Source organism: Mustela erminea, chromosome 2 (assembly GCF_009829155.1).
Source record: "Mustela erminea isolate mMusErm1 chromosome 2, mMusErm1.Pri, whole genome shotgun sequence".
Classification (NCBI taxonomy): Eukaryota; Metazoa; Chordata; class Mammalia; order Carnivora; family Mustelidae; genus Mustela; species Mustela erminea.
The window spans coordinates 45,872,686-45,892,402 of NC_045615.1; the positions used below are offsets into that span (position 1 = coordinate 45,872,686).

At 38.6% G+C, this 19,717-nt stretch overlaps 2 protein-coding genes across 12 annotated transcripts in view; one reads left to right on the top strand and one right to left on the bottom strand.

The window, feature by feature from the left end:
* The window catches only part of MAPK10 (mitogen-activated protein kinase 10), a 585,543-nt gene extending 574,884 nt beyond the window's left edge, over positions 1-10,659 (bottom strand). Inside the window, exons 1-2 of one of the 2 annotated variants that reach the window (XM_032332787.1) lie at positions 10,241-10,659; positions 6,550-6,624 (exon numbers count right to left, since the gene is read on the bottom strand). The gene's annotated coding sequence lies outside the window, so the exon portion shown is untranslated. The remainder of the gene's footprint in view (positions 1-6,549; positions 6,625-10,240) is intronic. The other variant, XM_032332788.1, reaches the window with a different exon arrangement.
* Positions 10,660-11,250: 591 nt separating this feature from the next.
* PTPN13 (protein tyrosine phosphatase non-receptor type 13) overlaps positions 11,251-19,717 on the top strand; it is a 213,244-nt gene continuing 204,777 nt past the window's right edge. For all 10 annotated transcript variants that reach the window (XM_032332798.1, XM_032332800.1, XM_032332799.1 and 7 more), the window contains exon 1: positions 11,251-11,344. The gene's annotated coding sequence lies outside the window, so the exon portion shown is untranslated. The remainder of the gene's footprint in view (positions 11,345-19,717) is intronic.

The following is a 19,717-nucleotide window of genomic DNA, read 5'->3' on the forward strand; positions in this document are numbered from 1 at the left end:
AATGGGCAAAATTAAACAAAAGACGTTTTGTATGTATCATACAAATATTAACTCACGAGTTTGGTTTTACCAAAACTATATAAACCTTGGCATGCCTGGGTGGCTCAGTTGGTTAAGCAGCTGCCTTTGGCTCAGGTCATGATCCCAGGGTCCAGGGATCGAGTCCCACATCGGGGTCCTTGCTCAGCAGGAGCCTGCTTCTCCCTCTGCCTCTGCCTGCCTCTTTGTCTGCCTGTGCTCGCTCACTCTCTCTCCCTCTGTCTCTGACAAATAAATAAATAAAATCTTTTTTTTAAAAAAACAACTATATAAACCTTAACTTCATTCACGATCATATCAAAGTAACTACTTTGGCTCTTTGTTTTCTTCTCCATGACAAGCCTCTTGTGCCTTAGAGCTGTTACATTTTACTTGGCTTAATCTACAACTAGAGCAAAACTGAAATAATATCTGTATCATCTAAAGAAAACACACTTATAAAACAGTGTGGGGGAGAGAGAAGCAGAGGCCTGGCACTGATGACCACCAAACAGAAATTGGGAACCAAACCAATGGACCTCTGAAAGATATTTTCTATAGAAACTGAGAAACAAAGGATACTTCACGTAAAGTATAATCTCTTTTGTAAGATTTCTGCATTTTAGTTGATAACTACTTCTATGTTTTAATACTGTGGTTATCGTTGAATATGTTATTAATATAATTGTTGAAGTGATATAAAGATAATGAATACATTATTTTATGAAAATATTATTGTATTGTTATTTAAAAATTTGTTTTAAATTGAAATAGCTTATAAAGCTTTTGCTTGTTTACCAAAGATTCATGAAAAAACTTATTGTTACTACATCCATATAATTTGTTCACTCTACTCTCACCAAAACCAAACTCTGCCTGTAGTATACCCATGCTGAGAATCCTAAAGTAGCAGATAATGGTGATTGCTTCCATAATCCAATATCCATTTCCAAACCCTGTTTCCCATTCCCGCCTTTGCTATAAAACTAAGGCTACAAAACAAAGCACTTACTTCCTTGCTATCCTTGTACTTAGCCTTAGACAATTTCGGCCAATAATATGTAGGTAAATACATAATGGAGTATAGTCTTTTGGGAAAAGTTTTAATTTTATATTAAATTCATATATATATAAATTTTATTATATATATATATATGGAGAGAGAGAAAGAAGAAGAGAGGGAAAACAGCGAAGGCTGACTCCAAACTTCTCCATTGTTCTGTTGGTCTTGAAAGAGAATTGTATATCTGCAGTTACAGCCATCCTATTAGGATTATAAGAGGAAGGCAAAGAAGAACTGAACTGCAGTGACCCAGGCTTGGACATCAGAAGCAGCTGCCTACCATGTGGCTTCTTATGAGAATAATAATCCTTTCTGTTTAAGTCACTACTTATCAGATATTTTATTTCTTGAATCTAATAGCCTTTCTGATGCACTGTCCTCAAAGAGTCTATATTCTACTGAGAAAAACATTGTTAGATGTCCAAAGTAGAAGATGATGCTCTAACTAGAGACTATCTCTCTTATCTAAAAAAGAATGGTACTGATTCCCCACCACATCCTCTAGCAATATTCTGATTATCAGAATCTGACTATTTGCTGGATGGGAGGGGTAATGATGTCTCAAAGCAACTATCTGAAAGAGTTTACACACAGAAATACTTCCTATGTTCGGCCTAAGAACAAGGAAAGAGTATGTGTACGAGTGCAAGTGTGGGGTGGGGACAACAAAGGCAAAGCCATGTCATGATGACTACTTCCCTTCACCTCCATCTACTTAAAATAGTTAATGTCATCAGAGATATTTTTTAAATGATTTTTTTAAGATTGTATCTATTTTTTTGAGAAAGAGAGAGCAAGAGCAAGCGAGTGAAACAGAGAATGCATGAATAGCAGGGAGAGGGAGAAGCAGACTCCCCCTAAGCTAGGAGCCCAATGTGGAGCTCAATCCCAAGACCCTGGGATCATGACCTGAGCCAAAGGCAGAGGATTAACTAACTGAGCCACCCAGGCGCCCCTCATCAGAGACATGGTGATATAATGAACATAAGCAGTATTGCTTTGAGAATCATGTGACCAAGTATGGCACAATGGTGGCCTTAATTTGGCAGTTGAGCCCAGCCCAGCTCTGGCTCATTGTTGACAGCTTCAGGAGCACCAAGAGATGATCTCCTTGATACTAATATTGATTGTCTCATGGAGGGTACAAGCAAGTACACTACTGCAAATGATATTCAGGCATTAGATTTTCAGGAGGAGTTTGAGTATAAGCACAAAGTCAATTACAAATTATAAGCACAAAGTCAAATTACAGAACATGTAAATCATCACCTGGAGAATACTGGAAGTATGGGAGGTAGCTTATATTTTCAGGAGTCTAAGGTCCTATGTATGGAAGAAGATGGGGGTCAATCTGTGTTAGTAATATAACCAGAATCCATCCAGTCTATGGGCCAAGCTGGTGAGAATTATAAAGACAGTGATTTTTAGCTAACATATTTTTGGATGATAGATACTTTAATTCTTCATCTAATTCAAGTTGCCATTGATGGTACTGAGAAGACTTCCCCATCCAGAGAACTGGACAAGGGAATGGAGGATACTACAATGAAGCAAGGGAATGTTTATTGAAAGCTGAGTAATTGGATTATATTCTCTGATCAAAGGGAAGAGAGTTCATTATTCTTTGAGTTCATATTAATGGCAAAGTTCAGTAACTGTTTGGAGAGAGTAGAGAAGTCTCTTTTCCCCTCCACACTCCAAGAGTATATATGCAATATTAGTATATCTTCTATTTGTCCTCACCCCTTTCTCTCTCCCCTTCCCTCAGCAGAGTAACAAGAATAAAAAAGATCAACCAACAATCAACAAAGATTAATATCTTCTGAAACGTATTGCGTATAAGATATTGTGTTAAACACTGTATTGGGATTTTTCAAAATAAAGTAACTCTACTAAGAAAAGTTCAGTCCAAAAAGAAAGAAAGAAAGAAAGAAAACAGCAAAGAAGAAAGAAAACAAAAAAGAAAGAAAGAAAGAAAACAGCTCTATTAAATGACCTTCATTTAGACAAACTGTAAGATTAACTGATGTTCTCCATTCCCCCTATAAAAAAGACTGATGTCCGTAGCCACTGAAAGTTTATTAATGGGCTATATCATAGCATACCTGCACATTTATGCTTCCTCCAGCTGAGTTATAACTACCAGTAGCCATTCATTCATTCCCTTAATAGTATCTGAGTGTCCACGCTGTGACAGGTTCTATTCTAGGAGGCAGGGACACAGCAGTGAATAAAACAGACTAAAATTGTGACCTTCTGAAGCTTACATAAAAATCAATTTTTTTAGGGGCACCTCGTGGCTCCGTTGGTTAAGCGGCTGACTCTTGATTTTGGCTCAGGTCATGATCTCATGTCCTGGGATCAAGTCTCACATCGGGCTGAGCACCCAGTGAAGAGCCTGCTTAAGGATTCTTTTTCTCCCTCCCCCTCTACCCTCCACCACCAGCCTCCAACCCAGATCACGTGTGCACGTGGGTTCTCTCGCTCTCTCTAAAATAAATAAATCTTTTTTAAAAAGTTTGTTTCCCGGGCGCCTGGGTGGCTCAGTGGGTTAAGCCTCTGCCTTCGGCTCAGGTCATGATCTCAGGGTTCTGGGATCGAGTCCCGCATCGGGCTCTCTGCTGGTCAGGGAGCCTGCTTCCTCCTCTCTCTGTCTGCCTGCCTCTCTGCCTACTTGTAATCTCTGTCTGTCAAATAAATTAAAAAAAAAATAAAAAGTTTGTTTCCCAAATTCTTTTTTTTAATGTGAATTATTCTTGCTAATGTAATTAGGTAATTTAATTTTTATATACTTTATTAAGTGCAAAGTGCAAAGTGAAAATAAAGTTGACATTTAAAAACACTTAAAGTAGTGAATTTGGGGTTATGTATATTTTAACACAATTTTTTAAAAAATGAAGTTGAATGCTATGAAAAGACAAGTTACTACCATGAATTACCAGAGGCAAAAAAACTGGAATGTATGACACAGGTGTCCTCAAGTTCTACATTTCCTTTAACAAAAACGAAACCAGAAAATTGAACATTTTGCATTTACACAAGGTTTATGTAAAAACGAGAACCTACACCTCTCAACAGCAGATTTATGGTCAGAAAAGCCTTGGCCCAACCTCAAGAGATTGGCTAATGAATGTATAATGATAGGTTCTTGGTAAAAATAAAATACTTAATTTGCATATGTATACTTTTTAATCGTTCTCTAACTTTATTTTTTTTATATATCTTATTTATTTGACAGAGAGAGAGAGATCACAAGTAGGCAGAGAGGCAGGCAGAGAGAAAGGGGGAAGCAGGCTCCCTGCTGAGCAGATCATGACCTGAGGGAAAGCAGAGGTTTAACCCACTGAGCAACCCAGGCGCCCCTCATTCTCTAACTTTAAAGTAAACTAAAGAACTACTCATCCTAACAGCTTCAACTCTCTAAGAAGTTTCCTCTTCTGTGGTTGTAAAATGTGGCAGGTTCAGCATTTCTCCGGTTTATAGGAGTATCCTAGCCCAGGATTTAGTCCTAAATTGATCATCAGTGTCTGCAGATAAGACTATTTTTTCACCTCTGTTTTCTGTTAGACATTCCAGGAGAAGATGTAAGAATCTATCAACTTTTTTTTTTTTCTAAGGTTTTATTTATTTATTTGACAGACAGAGATCACAAGCAGGCAGAGAAGCAGGCAGAGAGAGGAGGAAGCAAGCTCCCTGCTGAGCAGAGAGCCCAAAGCGGGACTTGATCCCAGGACCCTATCATGACTTGAGCTGAAGGCAGATGCTTTAACCCACTGAGCCACCCAGGCACCCCAAGAATCAATCAACTTTTAAGAAATTTTTACAAAGTGATGCTTTGTTTTATTAAACACTCCGACTCGGCCTAATAAAGCCTTTAATGATCAACTTTCTTGTACAGCAGCTCACTCGCACCAGACAGTGTGAAATCACCCTCTTTAAAACACAACTTAAACTGGAAAGCTTAATTTCTGATTTGGTCTCCAATTCTGGGAACACCTAAGAAAATCAAGATTAGCAGTCATGAACCCTAAGGCAAGTCCCTATAGGTCAGATTTAGATGATAGCATGTTCGTATTAAATTTCTTTGTGTATGTTCAAACACAGCTTAGTTTCAAAAAACAGAAGGGTTACGCTTATTTGCCATACTCAACCAAACTGAATAGGCAGTTACATAACTTGCCAGGACAAGTAGTAGAAATGAGTCAGAGACAGGACCAGCCCTAGTAAAAATTGAGAATTAGGCAGTTTGACTTCTGCGCCACACCCCTTTAGTACTACCCGTACTTCCCTGATCCCCTCCCTTGGTATCATCACCCTGCCAGTCACCCTCATAGCACACACCTTTCCCCCGCAAATCATTCTCTCTCACTCTTTCTCTTCCACTAGCTTCCCTCTTTCTTTCTTCCCCTTCATTAATTACAGTTTACGGCTCCAGTATCTCTCACCCTCGGGGTTTAATGTGACAACTACCTAATCTGATAAACCAATCCATACTGAAGTGCTCAGAGAGAAAGCTGGAAGGTAAAGTGAATTTTAACTTCCACATTCTAAAGTTAACACCCTTGCAGTTTAACTCATTAGTGGCTAAAAGGGAGAGTTTCTAGCCAAGGCATTCAGGAAATGTTTTGGCTCAGGCAGAACCATTAAACAACTGGCAAACGCAGGAGTGGGTGATGGTTTTTTTAGCCTAACATGCCACCAGCCCTACCAGAGAGACTAACAAACCCTGGTCAATCTGGGGCCAGGAGGGGTAAATTGGAAAAGAGCTAAGAATTGTTGGTAAAGAAGAGTGGAAGTTACAGGAGCACCACAATCAATTTTTTCTGACTTAACCTTTCATGGGACTAGTGAGCCCTGGTACCTGATAGATATTTTTTAAAGTTTCTTGTCAGAATGAAAGACACTATTTAAAAAAAATTTTTTTCTCAGTAAGTTTAGAACTAATACCAAAAATCTGCATACCTTTTTTCTTATTGTTCTTTGATTTTCTTAAATAGCACTTTACAGTTTCCACACACAGATTTCACATAATCCTGTTGAATACTGAAAGAACATTACATGCTATTCTGTGTGAGACATATCAGCTATTCTTATTTCCTTCACTTTATGAATGAGGAAATGACATTCAAAGAAGAAAAGTGACTTGTCAAGATTTGCACATGGGTCTTTTGAGTGCAAATGCTGTGCTCTTTCATTTACTGAACTACCAGGCTGCCTCCCAACATTTAGAGTTATCTGTGCCATTGCTGTCATGTAACTCTACATCCTAGGGGAATTCTCACATTCTAGAGTTCAGCTACCACCAAAAGAAAACAACCTGTTTATTCAATGGACCTGAGGGTAATTGTAGTCCAATCTGGTTCCCATTGCTGCATTTTTTCCCCAGCCAATTCTTGGTTCGCTTGGAAGTGTCAGTACCATCTCACCAAGTCTTCCTTAAGCACTGCCAGACTTTGTGCTCCAATTACCTGCTCATGTTTTGGTGGATTACTTATCTTGTTTCTGCTTCTCCCCTGGGCAAAGTTCCCATCGCAGTTCTTACTCTGTAAGCAAAAAAAAAAAAAAAAAAGTTGGGGGGGAATGTGTTTCTGGGCTTAAAGGAGGAAAAACACGAACATAGTTGGTACAAGCCTGAATACAAATATTTCATATTGAGATGAACACAAGAAGCCAGCTGGGAAAACAGGGCTATTTACAGACTTAGATTAGCTTAGAATTCATTTCAATCTTTGAGGTAAAGAGGTATTTTTAAACCATTGGCATTTAAAGCACACAATCTCAACCTTTTGGAAAGATATAAACCCCTTTTTGAATGTGTTGAAATGTACAGATGCTTTCCCTAGATAACTGCACAAACACACATACCTGAAATACAATCTCAAGGAGTGCATTACGGGGCGATCCATGGGCCCCACGTAAAATGTTCCTAACTTAGAGTGTGATGCAAGGTTGGTCTCTAAGTGATGAGTGCTCTGAGGTCCATGAGCTACTTGGGAGCCCAATTAAATATGTGTTAAGGCCAGCTATTTAGATTCTTTATGTTTGTAGTGATAATCTGTTGACCTTTTGTTTGTTTATAGAAACTGGCAAAAGAGAAATCATTTTTATTTAGTCTTTAAGAGAAAAATCAGCTATGCTAGCCTCTAAGGTAGTATTGTCCAAAAGGACTTCTAGGGATAATGGAAATGCTCTGTATCTGTGCTCTTCCATTCAGCAGCCACTTGTGTCTAGCCACTTGTGTCTAGCGGGAATGAGGAACTGAATTTCTTATTTCGTTTCAATTTCATTAATTTACAAAAAAGTTTTTTTCTTGTGATGAAAACTTTTAAGATCTACTCTCAGCAATTCTCAAATATACAATACAGTATTATTATTATTTTTTTAAGATTTTATTTATTTATTTGACAGAGAGAAATCACAAGTAGATGGAGAGGCAGGCAGAGAGAGAGGGAAGCAGGCTCTCTGCTGAGCAGTATTATTAATCGCAGTTTGACTGTGTACATTACATCTACATGACTTATTTATTTTATAGCTGGCAGTTTGTCTTCTTAACACCCTAGACTTTCTATAACGAAAGTGACAGGCACATGTTGTAAACATTTTAAATAAAAACATTTCATTTTCATTTCATTTTAAATAAAAACATTTACTCTAATTCTAATTCTAGTAGTAGAAATAGTAGTAGTAGAAATAGTAGTTGGTATAAATATTGCCATATAACTAGATAAATGCATTTTTTAAAAGATTTTATTTATTCATTTATTTGTTTATTCTTTCTCTTTCTTTCTTTCTTTTTTTTTTTTTCCTTCTTTTCTTTCTTTAGTAAGTTCATACCCAGAGTGGACCCAACACAGGGCTTGAACTCATAACCTGAGCTGAGGATCAGAGTCAGATGCTCAACCAAGAGAGCTACCCAGGTGCCCCTATCTCTTACTTATTCAAACATTTTTGTCTCATAAATTCATTTTTAAAGTAAGTTTTATTAATTTCTTTTAGTACTCATTTCTAGCTATTTCACTGTGGTCATTATAAATAGGATTTTTTTTTAATGGTATATGTTCTAATTGGTTACAATTTGTACATTGGAAAGCTCTACATTTTGTATGTTTATTTTTTTTTGTATGTTTATTTTTAAAACTGGTTACCTTAACTCACCTTTCATTGCTTGTAAAAGTTTTTCAAGTGATCCTTGGAGTTTTCATACTTTTTGCAAGTAAATGACAATCCTAACTTATGTTCAGTATTTAATTTTGTATTTCTAGTCCATGTCTCACTGGATTGGCTATTATATCCTTTCATGGTATGATGATGAGCATTCTTGCCATGTTTAATGAGAATAATTGTTTCATTATAAAGGAAGCTTCTGGATTGGGTATAAAATATATATTGTTAAATTATGTATCCTAAGTTCTTTAAAAGTATTTATTAAGGAATGGTGTTGGATTTTACAAAATCCATTTCATCATCAACTGAAACACTCATAGTTTTTTTTTCTTCCTTGACATATTAATATAGCCAACAGAAAGAGTAAGTTTTCTATTACTGATTCATTCTTATATACCTGGCATAATTCTCTTGATTTTGCCATAGCAGTTTTAACATACTTCTGGGGTCTAAGTGTATCTTAAGTATGTATTTTAATTTTACATTATATCCAAAAGGAGATTAACTTGTAGATTTCTCTATTGTGTACTTTTTATACTCTTCATCAGGTTTTAGCATCATAGCCATTTATTTTAAAACCAATTTTTTACCTCATACAGAACAGAAGGATTACTGGTGAAAAAGCCTTGAGGGTAACCACCTGAAATGGCCTTAATGGGGGGGGGGAACCCAATACTCACAACACTGGTTTGTCTACTTTTGAAAAAATTTCCAACACTATCAACACTGTATTCTTCATACTTTCTTTTTTTTGACTTGAATTTGCAAGCTATTCCAAGTATTATGGATTTGCTTTTCTTTCTAATAAATATATGAACTTTCTTGCAGTGACAAACAGTGGCACATGTTCGACCTCAGCTCTCTCATACGTGAACCAGAACACCCAAAAACTCCTATTTCAGAAAATGGGGGCTCCAACTCCAATCCTTCTCTCTCTAGTTCAGCTGGGCTGGTCTTCTTACTATTATTTGCTATCACCACTCTCTCTTCCTGCTGTTGCACCTGGTTCAATGTTTCCTTGGATTGTCTGTCTTTCCTCATCTGTGCTTCGTTCATCCCACCACCTACCTACCCTTCTTCAGAGCCCAGCTCCTTAATATGGCTAATCCGGCCCATTCAACCTACCACAGACTTTCTTTCATCTGCTACTGTGCTCATGCACAGTTTGGCTGCACATTCTAGCCATAATCTCAAATTGTTTCAAGAATGCTACTTTTCTTTCTTAGGCTCTGTGGTTCGCTCCCTGAGGGCAAGGGCCTTATCTTAAGATTCTGCTGTGCATTTTCCATTGTATTTAGCAGTGTGAGTAATTACATTCAGCGCATACTTGCAAGGCATATTTGACTAAACACATCCATCACAGTTATTCATTTAGTAAATGAGATAATGAAAAGTCAAGTGCTCGCCAAAGGTAAATCATTACTATTAATTCCCTCATTCATCATACATGTACAACCGCCTCAGGGGCTAGGGAACCCAGGATTGCAGTTTTAATTTTACCTCAGATCTCTCCATTTTGGAGCAGCCATGAAGTTTAGATTCACCTAGGACTCAACACCGTCAGCCCAGAACTACCTGTCCAGAGTGGACCAGTTTACCTTATCCTCTGGGAGTAAATTCAAACTTTTGAAACTCAAATGACAAGACACAGTTTGCTCGTGAATCCGGGAAGACTTTCTTGTTGATCTTGGAAAGCCAAATCTTTCTGTGTGCAGGAGGGGGATAGCTGCTAGGACATAAATTTGCCAAGTGGCAATGGGTAGCGCTATATGGAAAAATGGGTATTCTTTATTTCATTCGATTACGTCAAATCTTTTACTTAATTTTTTTTTTTTAACTTGAGGATCATCTTAGTTTCAGGGGAATTTTAACAGAAGAATTTACATCCTTTTTTCAAAAAATATGAGTATTTGCGTTTCCCCGAGGGCATCTGGGGTTGACCAAGCGCTGCCAGCACACCTTTGAAGATCACTTTACAAGTGTGGGAAAACTCACCGAGCTGTTTTCGTTGACCTCGCCATTTCCAAGTTGCTATATTGCTGCCGGGAGCTGGCACAGCCCTGCTCTTTCTCGCCCTTTCTCTCTCTTCCCTCTTCTCCTCACCCTTTGAAAGCCCAAATCCGCCGGGTGAGAATATGGAAACAAGGCTGGAGGCCAGGGAGGACAAGGGGGGGGGAGGGGTTACTTAGACTCACAGGGGAAGAGCAAGCAGTTAGACATTTTTCACCCTCCCTCGCTCTCCCTAGGGCCATAAAGTTCTGTTTCTGAGGCTGGAAGCGTGGGGGCGGTCCGCCGCGTTCTCAACGTGGCCTGAAATTAGGAGTCCGCACTGCAGGGGATAGGAACTTCGCTGCCCCGCGACCAACCTGAGCGTCTAGTTAGCCCGAACACGAAAAGCCAGGCCCTGGGCACCGGTTGTCATGGGAACCGGGGCGCCGGTCTCCCCGGCGACCTCGTCCCTAGGGAGGGGGCGGAACGGGAGGCCCGGAGGGCCAATGAGGCGGAGGGGAGCGCCCGGGCGCCCATTGCTGTCCTCCTGAAGCCCGGGAAGGCTTTTGAGTGACAGGAACGGGGGCGGGGCCGGCGCGGGTGCCTGAGGTGGAGCCGGTGCTGGGAACTAGTGGCTCCGGCGGCGGCGGTGCGGCGAGGGTCACGCACCATGATCACGGCCCCTCGAGACGGTCTCGCTGGCGCGCGGCAGTCCCTCGGTCCCCGGTCCGCCTCAGCCCGCTCGGCAGCTCTCGGAGCCGGCCGCAGGAGTTGAGCCGCCCGGCTGAGGAGAGTCTGGGCGTCGCTCTGGGAGGCGCGCAGAGCCCGGGAGGGCGGACGGGGAACTCCAGCGCTCGGGGGTCAGGCGGTCGGCGGGGGTCGCCGCTGGAGGGGCGTTTCCGAGGCGTGGAGGAGGAGGAGATGCTGCTCCTCTTCTCCCCCTCCCCAGGCTCCTTCTTCAGCTCCTTCGGCCCACGCCCGCAGCCGCTCGGCGGAGAAGAGGTGGTGGCTCTCGACGCCCGAGGCTGCTGCCGGCGGCCCGCCCCGACGCCGCGTCCCCTCAGCCCGCGCCTCGCGCTCCAGTAGCAGCACCGGTCTCCGGACGAGCGGGTAAGGACGAGAGCAGCCCTGGGCTCTGGGGTGGACACGCAGAAGTGCAAAACCAAGTACACCACGCTCCCTCTCCTCTCCCAGCTCCTGCTCTGGCCCCTGAAACCAACTCCTCTGTGGCCCTGGTGGGGAGGGAACTTCTCTTTGGTTTTCGCGCTGAGGTGCTGGGTGGGGAAGGAGGAGACGGAATTTCGTGGTGAATTGGGAATTTCACTGTGAATTTCCCCGCGCCTTCTCCGTGGAGGAAGGCCGGATTCTTGGGAAGGAAACCCCAGAGGGGGAGTAAGAGATGGCGAGGTAGCAGGGAGTGACATCGCCCCATCCTGCTAGCACAGCTCTGCGCTGTGCGTGCTACGGGAAGGGATCCCGGAGTCTGTTTCTAATTTCTGTAAATGACTGTGGACATGCTGTGGTGAGAGGCCGCCCAGAAGAATGTGTATATGTAAGGGCTTAGAGAAGAGGGGGTGGGAAGGGAGGAAGAGGGGCAGAGGGAGAGACGCTGCCTGATGCAAGCTCTTTTATTGCTTTTCTTCTCGGTGCCTGGGGTAAGTCCCCCACCCCCACCCCCACCCCCACCCCGCCTTTGCTCGTTGCTGGGTTCGAAGGACAGAAAGCTGGAAAGCTAAACCTTGCTAAAGTCGAGTAAGTTCTCACCAAGTTTAATTGCCCGATGTTGTGAATATATTGGAGAAGGGGGAATGGGGAGAAACAACTAAAATAGATTTGTAGCCATACAGTTTTCATGGGTCTTCCACATATGTGACTGACACCTCCACACACTTCCAACTAATCTCTTCGACGGCCTTGTGTCATGTTCGTTTAATTGCATCTTTGAAACAACAAACGCGGTGACTTCATAGGGAGCTGCCCGGAGCTGAGTGTACCTCTCAGAAAATGGGGCAATCGGGTTTGTTTTCAAGGCGGAGACCTAAACAAAATGTAGGACAACTAATCTGCGGGATGAAGGGCACTGGTAACTAATGAGCAGGACTTAAAAATTTACGTCTGTAGAGTTTTGCTAAGGATTGGAAAATAGAGAAAAGTCGCTGTATTTTGGAAACAAGGGTTGGTATTCTCCCAAATTCGTGATGACTGGGTTAGCAGGATCAAAGTGAAAACTTGCATCATGCTTACTGCTTGCCTGTGGTGGTGCTTTGATAAATATGATTTCTCCTTTTAATATCATTAGTATTTTTTATTAAGTCTGTGCTTGTATTGGTTCACTGATTGCATACACAGGCAAACTAACTGCTCTGTTAACCAATCCTAAACGTATTCTACTTTTTCATAACAACATTGTGTTCTAACTTTGATGTTCTAGGGGCTTTGTGGGAGTATGTGTGGGGGAGAAGGTAGGATGGAAGCTGGAATTAAGGCTAGAAAAATATCTATGGTTACTTATTAAGAAAGGAAAGATTAATTTGTAGTAACTTTCACTTTTACAATTAGAGAATTACGACTTTTGCCATTTTTTTAGGTTTGCCTTTTGAATTTACATTTGTGCCACCAAATGTTTACTGCATGTAAAGCCTACTTAGTTTTTGGAGGGTGATTACTAACATCCAAAAATATTTATATATAACTTTTCGTGTCACAAGTAACACATACACAAACTGTTAAAACGAATGCCAATTTAAAGGATGAATTTTGGCACTATAATAGGGATCAAAAGTTGTAGAACTTACATTGTCTTTTTCTGGAGGCCTGCCTCCAATGCAGGAAGTAAATGCGAGAATTGGCTAATCAGTTGTTTCTGTGTAGATAATAGGTATCATTCTTTTAAAAAATGGAGTTTATGTATTATTTATTATTAAGAAAAAACAGGTCTAATCCTTGTTTTAGTCCACTTTTAATCGGCTAAGGATTGGATGGGGAAACATCATAGCTTTTCTTATATCAACTTAGTATTTTTTTTTTCAGGTCCTCAAACATACTGGGGAGAAAAGGGCTAGTGGGGGGATAAGCTACTGCTGCTGCTTCCTCTTTTTTGACAAGAGTTTTTAATTTTGAATTATGAAACTTTTTTTGGTAGTATAATTAAATAGTAATAAATACCATTTGAAATTGAAATGAAACACTACCATACCCTAAGCCAGTGCATTTAGGAGTTAATTCTATCAATGTATTCTTATTTTGGAATATGCTTTGGGAGAAGTCTGTGCCATTAATTAGATCATGGACTGAAGATATTCTTTCTAACCTCAGATGTAACTAAATGTAACACCATTGTGTTAATGTCACTTTACAGAGTGGGAGCCTAAAAAAGGAGAAAAGACACTGAGTCTCAGGGTAGAAGGATTAGTCCTGATATGTAGGGTGTGCGGGGTTTGTTGCTCTGGGTTTACCTTTTTTTTTTTTCTCTGAGAAACTTTCTCCCTTAAATTGAAAATTAAAATGGGTTGAACAACTCAGGAACTGAATTTTTAATAGATGGCTTTTAATGAGTAAATTCATGTAAGACTTTCATGGCCTAGGTTAAAATAAAAGTTCTATGCTCAGTGTAAATATACCGTATCAAAACTGTGGTCTATAACATGCTCTGTGGGGAGTTCCAATAATCCTTTAAGTGGAGGGGGTAAAATGAAAAACTCTTTAAAACCCCTATCTTATCCCTGTTTAGTGTCAGGCAGCTAGCTGTGAATAAGCATCTTGTTCTATCCTGTCCGAAGAATGTGTGACTCTACCAAATAGTTTATGAGGCAGTAGGAGACCAATGGTTTAAGTTCCTAGGATAAAAGGCAGCTACTCCTAAATGGTCTGGTGTAGAGGCTGGTGTAGATTTGAACCACAGACAAACCTGTTTTTCCCAGGGTTTGCTATCAGATACCTGGATAATGCAGGACCCAGACTGGTTAAAGTACCTGTTTTAGTGTGTTTGCCTTATATCCTGTGTTCCACCACTGAATCCTCCTTTTTCTTTCTTCCTCTTTTCCTTTTTGTTGTTTGATTCCAGTGTAAAATTTTACTGAAATAAACTTCCCCAGAGAGAATCCTTCTACTGTGGAGTGTGGACTTTACTGTTTGACAAACATATGTCCAATCCTAGAGAATATCTTTAAATCTACTTTCCACATCGTTAAGCAAATTAGTAATATCTACCTCCCAAGTTAGGTTGAGGATGAAATAAAATATACATGAAAGTGGCAAAGGCAAATTGACACTCAATATTTCGTTTATTTCTTTTGTTTCTAATCTTTTACATAATTGAATACTATTCACTGATAAAAATTTATGATTGTATAACCCAAGTCACTTCTGAATGTTTAGAATGTGTAGCTCGTCTTTAACCCTCAGGTGTTTTGACATAAATTTGGGTTGTCAAAGGCCCTCTTTGCCTACCAGCAAAGAAATGTCTTAAGTTGCATACTGCATCTATGCCTAATAAACATTTTCTCATTTTCTTTCTAGTTTAGTAGTACTCAACTCTGGCTGCATGTTAGAATCACCAGGGTAGCTTTAAAATTTTTTGTGCCTAGGACCCAACCCAAACCAATTAAACCAGAAAGTGGGGGGATGAGACCCAGGCATCCGTATTTTTGGAAGCCCCCTAAGAAAATTACAACTTGGAGCCAACTTGTAAACCAATATTCTAGTCCTCTCTAGAAAATGAGTATAGAAAATTTGTCCCCACAAATGCAGCATCATTTTTATGTTGTGTCATAGTCCTTTTCTCTTTATACGTCACAAGAATTTAAAAAAAAAAAAAACTGTCTCAGAAACACCTAGGTATATGCCCATGTACAAGACTTTTACTATTTGAATCAGAACTTAAGGTACAAATACTTCTCTCTACTTCTTTAGTGCTGCACTGTCCAATGTTACAGTCCCAGATACATGTGAAAAAATTTACATTAATTTAATTAAACGCAATTTAAGATTCAAGTTTTCGTTTCCGCTAACCATATTTGAGGTGCTCAGTAGCCACTTATGGCTTGTAACTGCTCTATCAGACAGCTCAGATATGGAAAATTTCTATAATCACAAAATTCTGTATTACCTGAAGGTTCTTTTTTTTTAATTTTAGTTTTTAATTGTAGCATAGTTGATACACTACCCAGAGGTTTTGAAATTTATATTCCATTTTCTCGTCATCTGAAGTGTGTATTCATTTCCTTCAGATTTATAATTTAAAATACAGTATTACTTTTGATACTTTTTTTCTAATGCAGAGGAATACCACGTATTTGGTGCTTATATTACATCCTTTCTCAATCTGCTATACTTAGTTATAAGGTTTTCCTTTTCAAAGTTAACTGAGAGGTGGAACTTCAATGTACTTGTGTGTATTATTTGCATGAGTATGCCCTAAATCTTACCAGTGACTTCATTGCCCTCATGTACTCCAGCAGTTTCAAGTTGGGAAACAGAGAAAGTCATCATTTCAATTCAAGTGTTGGAATTTGATTCTAGGTTTTTCTATCTGGTTAAGCTGATTTTGTTTTTTGTTTGTTTTCCTATAGAAACGCTTAGTTGTCACATGTTATGATCAAATTTTCCAACAGAAAGCCATCGTATTAGTTTTAACATGAACATACAGATGCGTGGGAGACTTTATTTTTTCCCACAAAGGAAAGCATCCCCTTCAACAAAAAATGAGATTCCTAAACAATTTGAGGTGGTTGGAAGCTAACACTGTGTCAATGAATTTTATTGGTGTTTACCACTTGTTAACTACTGATGCACAGCTTAGAAGAAACTATACACCATGTGTGCAACCCATCTCATTTGTATACCACCCCCTGCAAACCCCTAAAATATCAGTTTTCTTTATTGGTTTAGCATGCTCTGAGTAGAAATGGAAACAAATTATTTTCAATTGAAAGTATTCTTTTTTTTTTTTCCTATTGATGGATGGTACATTTCCTTTTACATAAATACATGCTTTTTTTTTTTTTTTTTTTTTTTTAAACCTATTCAGATCACACAAGTTGCCTCCAGGACAAGGAGAGCTATTTTGTTGAAAGGATGCCTGATGGAATGTTTTGTATACAATATTGTTTTCATGTTTTGATGCTTTTCCACTTAGCTCTAATGTAGTCTGTGAGGGAAAAATGAAACTTTCTTGTAGAATAACTTAATGTTAGAATGATTATATAACTTGAGAATGTGGTAGAAATATTCAAAGTTGGTGTTTTCCATTTGTTTCTTCTTGGAGTTTTTTGAAAAAGAGATAGAGCCTGGGACGTTTTTAAAATTAGGGAACCCTTTTAAGAAATTTAGTTTCTCCCAGCACTACTAAGTATTACTTAACGCAGTTTTTCTAGAAAAGTATCATTTTAAAATAAACATTTAAACTGTTAAGAGATGATTGATCATTCTAAGTCTTAGTGTAGTCAGATATCTCTTCTGGAGAACATAATACAATTCAGTTTTGAAGTAAAAAATCAGTACTTTGGTACAGGAATTTCCCTCGTTGAAAGGTTTCGATTTATTCCCTCTTCAGTATTTTTCATATTCTTGACTTATGCTGAGATGTAATTTTATGGAGTTATTTGAACATAGTATAATTCATCCTTCTAGTATCTATACTTAGTTTAAGGTATAAGTGTCAGGCAGTCTATCAAATATAACATATCTTAATTTTTTAAGTATTATGTGAAAATCTGCCAAAGCTAAAATAGCTGTACTTCATGAAAGCTAGAATAAGTGTTGTAAAACAAAAAAAACAAAATGCTAATAATTAAAATATATGTATCTCTCTCTCTATGTATATATATATAGTAGAATAGAAACTTTAGTTCAGAAATGATCAATTATCAAAACTAAAATAGATAAAACTAAATTGTAGATATGTATCATTCAGTTCACTTCAATCAGAACTTCGAAATTCTAGCACTGCTTTGAGGTGTATACAAATGAATAGCAAAACGGAACTATGTTATTACATAGTACCCAGCAATACTGTTACTTTAGTTATAATTCAAGCTAATATACCTTCCAACATTCATATGATACAATCCTTACAATGAAAAATCTAGACTATATTCTCCATTATTAAAGTTTAATAGGAATTTCCTTTAATCTTTAAATAAAAGAAAATGTTCTAATGTGGCCACAGAATATATCATACTCATAGTGTAAATGAAGACCATCCTGAGTCATTTTTTAAGTATACATCTAAGTCTTAGTGTTTATGTTAGTACATCAAGACTTCTGACTTCAAAGGAATTTTATGATTATATTGAGATACTAAGATTTAATTGAAAAATGAGTGATACTGTTCTTCCACCTAAATGGATACTAAAGAATCACTGTTGATGAGCCAAGCTAGCTAAGTGTTTTTATAATAGTTGTATTGATGAATCAGGACCGATCTGACCACATTCTGATGTCCAGCTCCCTTTTTAGTTGTTCTTTATTCAGTAAATATACACTGAATCCCTTTTCTCTGCCAGACCCTCCGCAAGGCACAGAAAGGACACATTTCTAAGACAGCAGATAAGTGGAATAATCTATGACCACAGAGCTTTAATTACTTGAATTCATGCCAACTAAGTCCATCTATTGACAGGATACACTGACATAGAACAGCTGTGAAGATTAAATTAAACAACATGTAAAACTGTCTTGTAAAACTTTATGAACACATGTGTACCTATCTGAGTATATATGAATTGTTTTTAGATGCAATTGTTTTTAGATCCAGCTGTGCATGGTGTTGACCACACCTGCTTGATTTAGAGAGACAGAATAGCATGGTATTTAGAGCATAGAGAATGGAGCTGGTCTTCTTGGGTTTTGATTTCTGAGTATGCTTTAGCTTGTGCAAGTTTCTTAACCTCAGTGTACTTTAATTTCCTCATCTGCAAAATGAAGATAATGATCAAGCCTCTCATAGGACTTTTAAAAAAATATTTTATTTATTTATTTGACAGAGATCACAAGTAGGCAGGCGGGGTGGGGTGGGGTAGCAGGCTCCCTGCTGAGCAGAGAACCAGATGTGGGGCTCGATCCCAGGACCCTGGGATCATGACCTGAGCTGAAGGCAGAGGCTTAACCCACTGAGCCACCCAGGTGCCCCAGAATTTTTTTTTTTTTAAGATTTTGTTTATATGAGAGAGAGAGAGCGTGCACCAGAGTGGGGAGGGTCGGAGAGAGAAGCAGACTCCCCACTGAGCAGGGAGCCCGATGAAGGACTCGATCCTGGGATTCCAGGATCATGATCTGAGCCAAGGCAGTTGCTCAACCAAATGAGCCACCCAGGTGCCCCTTTTTATGGATTTTTCAAAAAATTTTATTTATTTATTTTAAGATTTTATTTATTTATTTGACAGAGATCACAAGTAGGCAGAGAGGCAGGCAGAGAGAGAGAGAGAGGAAGCAGGCTCCCCGCTGATCAGAAAGCTTGATGCGGGGCTCATTCCCAGGACCCTGAGATCATGACCTGAGCCTAATGCAGATGCTTTAACCCACTGAGCCACCCAGGTGCCCCTTTATGGAATTTTTAAAGGACCAAATGAGTTAATATACATAAGCACTTCAAGTAGTGCCTAATGCAAACTAAGTATTTAATAAATACTACCTATTATTATTTTTGGTATACTCTGATTTATAACAGTTTTTTTTTTAAACACAGGTAAATGTAATATATGAACTTTAATGTACTTTTTTGTTTCAGTTTATGGCATTATTTTGTTCCTTGGGTTACACGTTTCTTTCACTTATCCTGCACTGACTGATATATGTGATTTTTATACACTTAGTGGGACTTGTAAAAATAAATGTCATTCTCTTCACAGTACTCATTTTTAGAATATTACATCTCCTGTTTTGGAGTTACTTTTGAAACATATAACATGTTTTTTTTTAATCTCCTTTTTGGCAGTATACCTTTGAAAGTAGGTTTGATTCAATTAAAGCTTTGTTATTGTTTTAGAAAGGTGAGTATTTTAAGAGGAATTAAACATTAAACTTGAATTAAAATGAAAAATGCTTATAAAGTAAAAGGAATGATTTTTAAAATATGACTCTCAATGTAATTTTAAAAAAGAGCCCCAGAAATGTTTCTGATATTATGTTTGAGGACAAACATATGTATCCTTCTAAAGTATCTATTTTGAAATACAACACTCTCTGGTATATAAATTCTAGTATATTTAAATACATGTTTATAATATATGTTAAAATACATGTTCATAATCTCACAAACACACAGAGCTATTACCTAATATTTGTAAATCTTAGGTTGCTGTATTCCTGGGAGTGTTGTATAGCATAAAAGCTAAAATTGTTTAGAATGTATGTTTGGGCACATTTCTTAACTAATACTGTGAACACGCTTAGAATCTTCAATACGCTAATAAACCTCATTAATCTCCCAGATTGTGTGTGTGTATATATATATATATATAATTTTTTATTTATTTGTCAGTA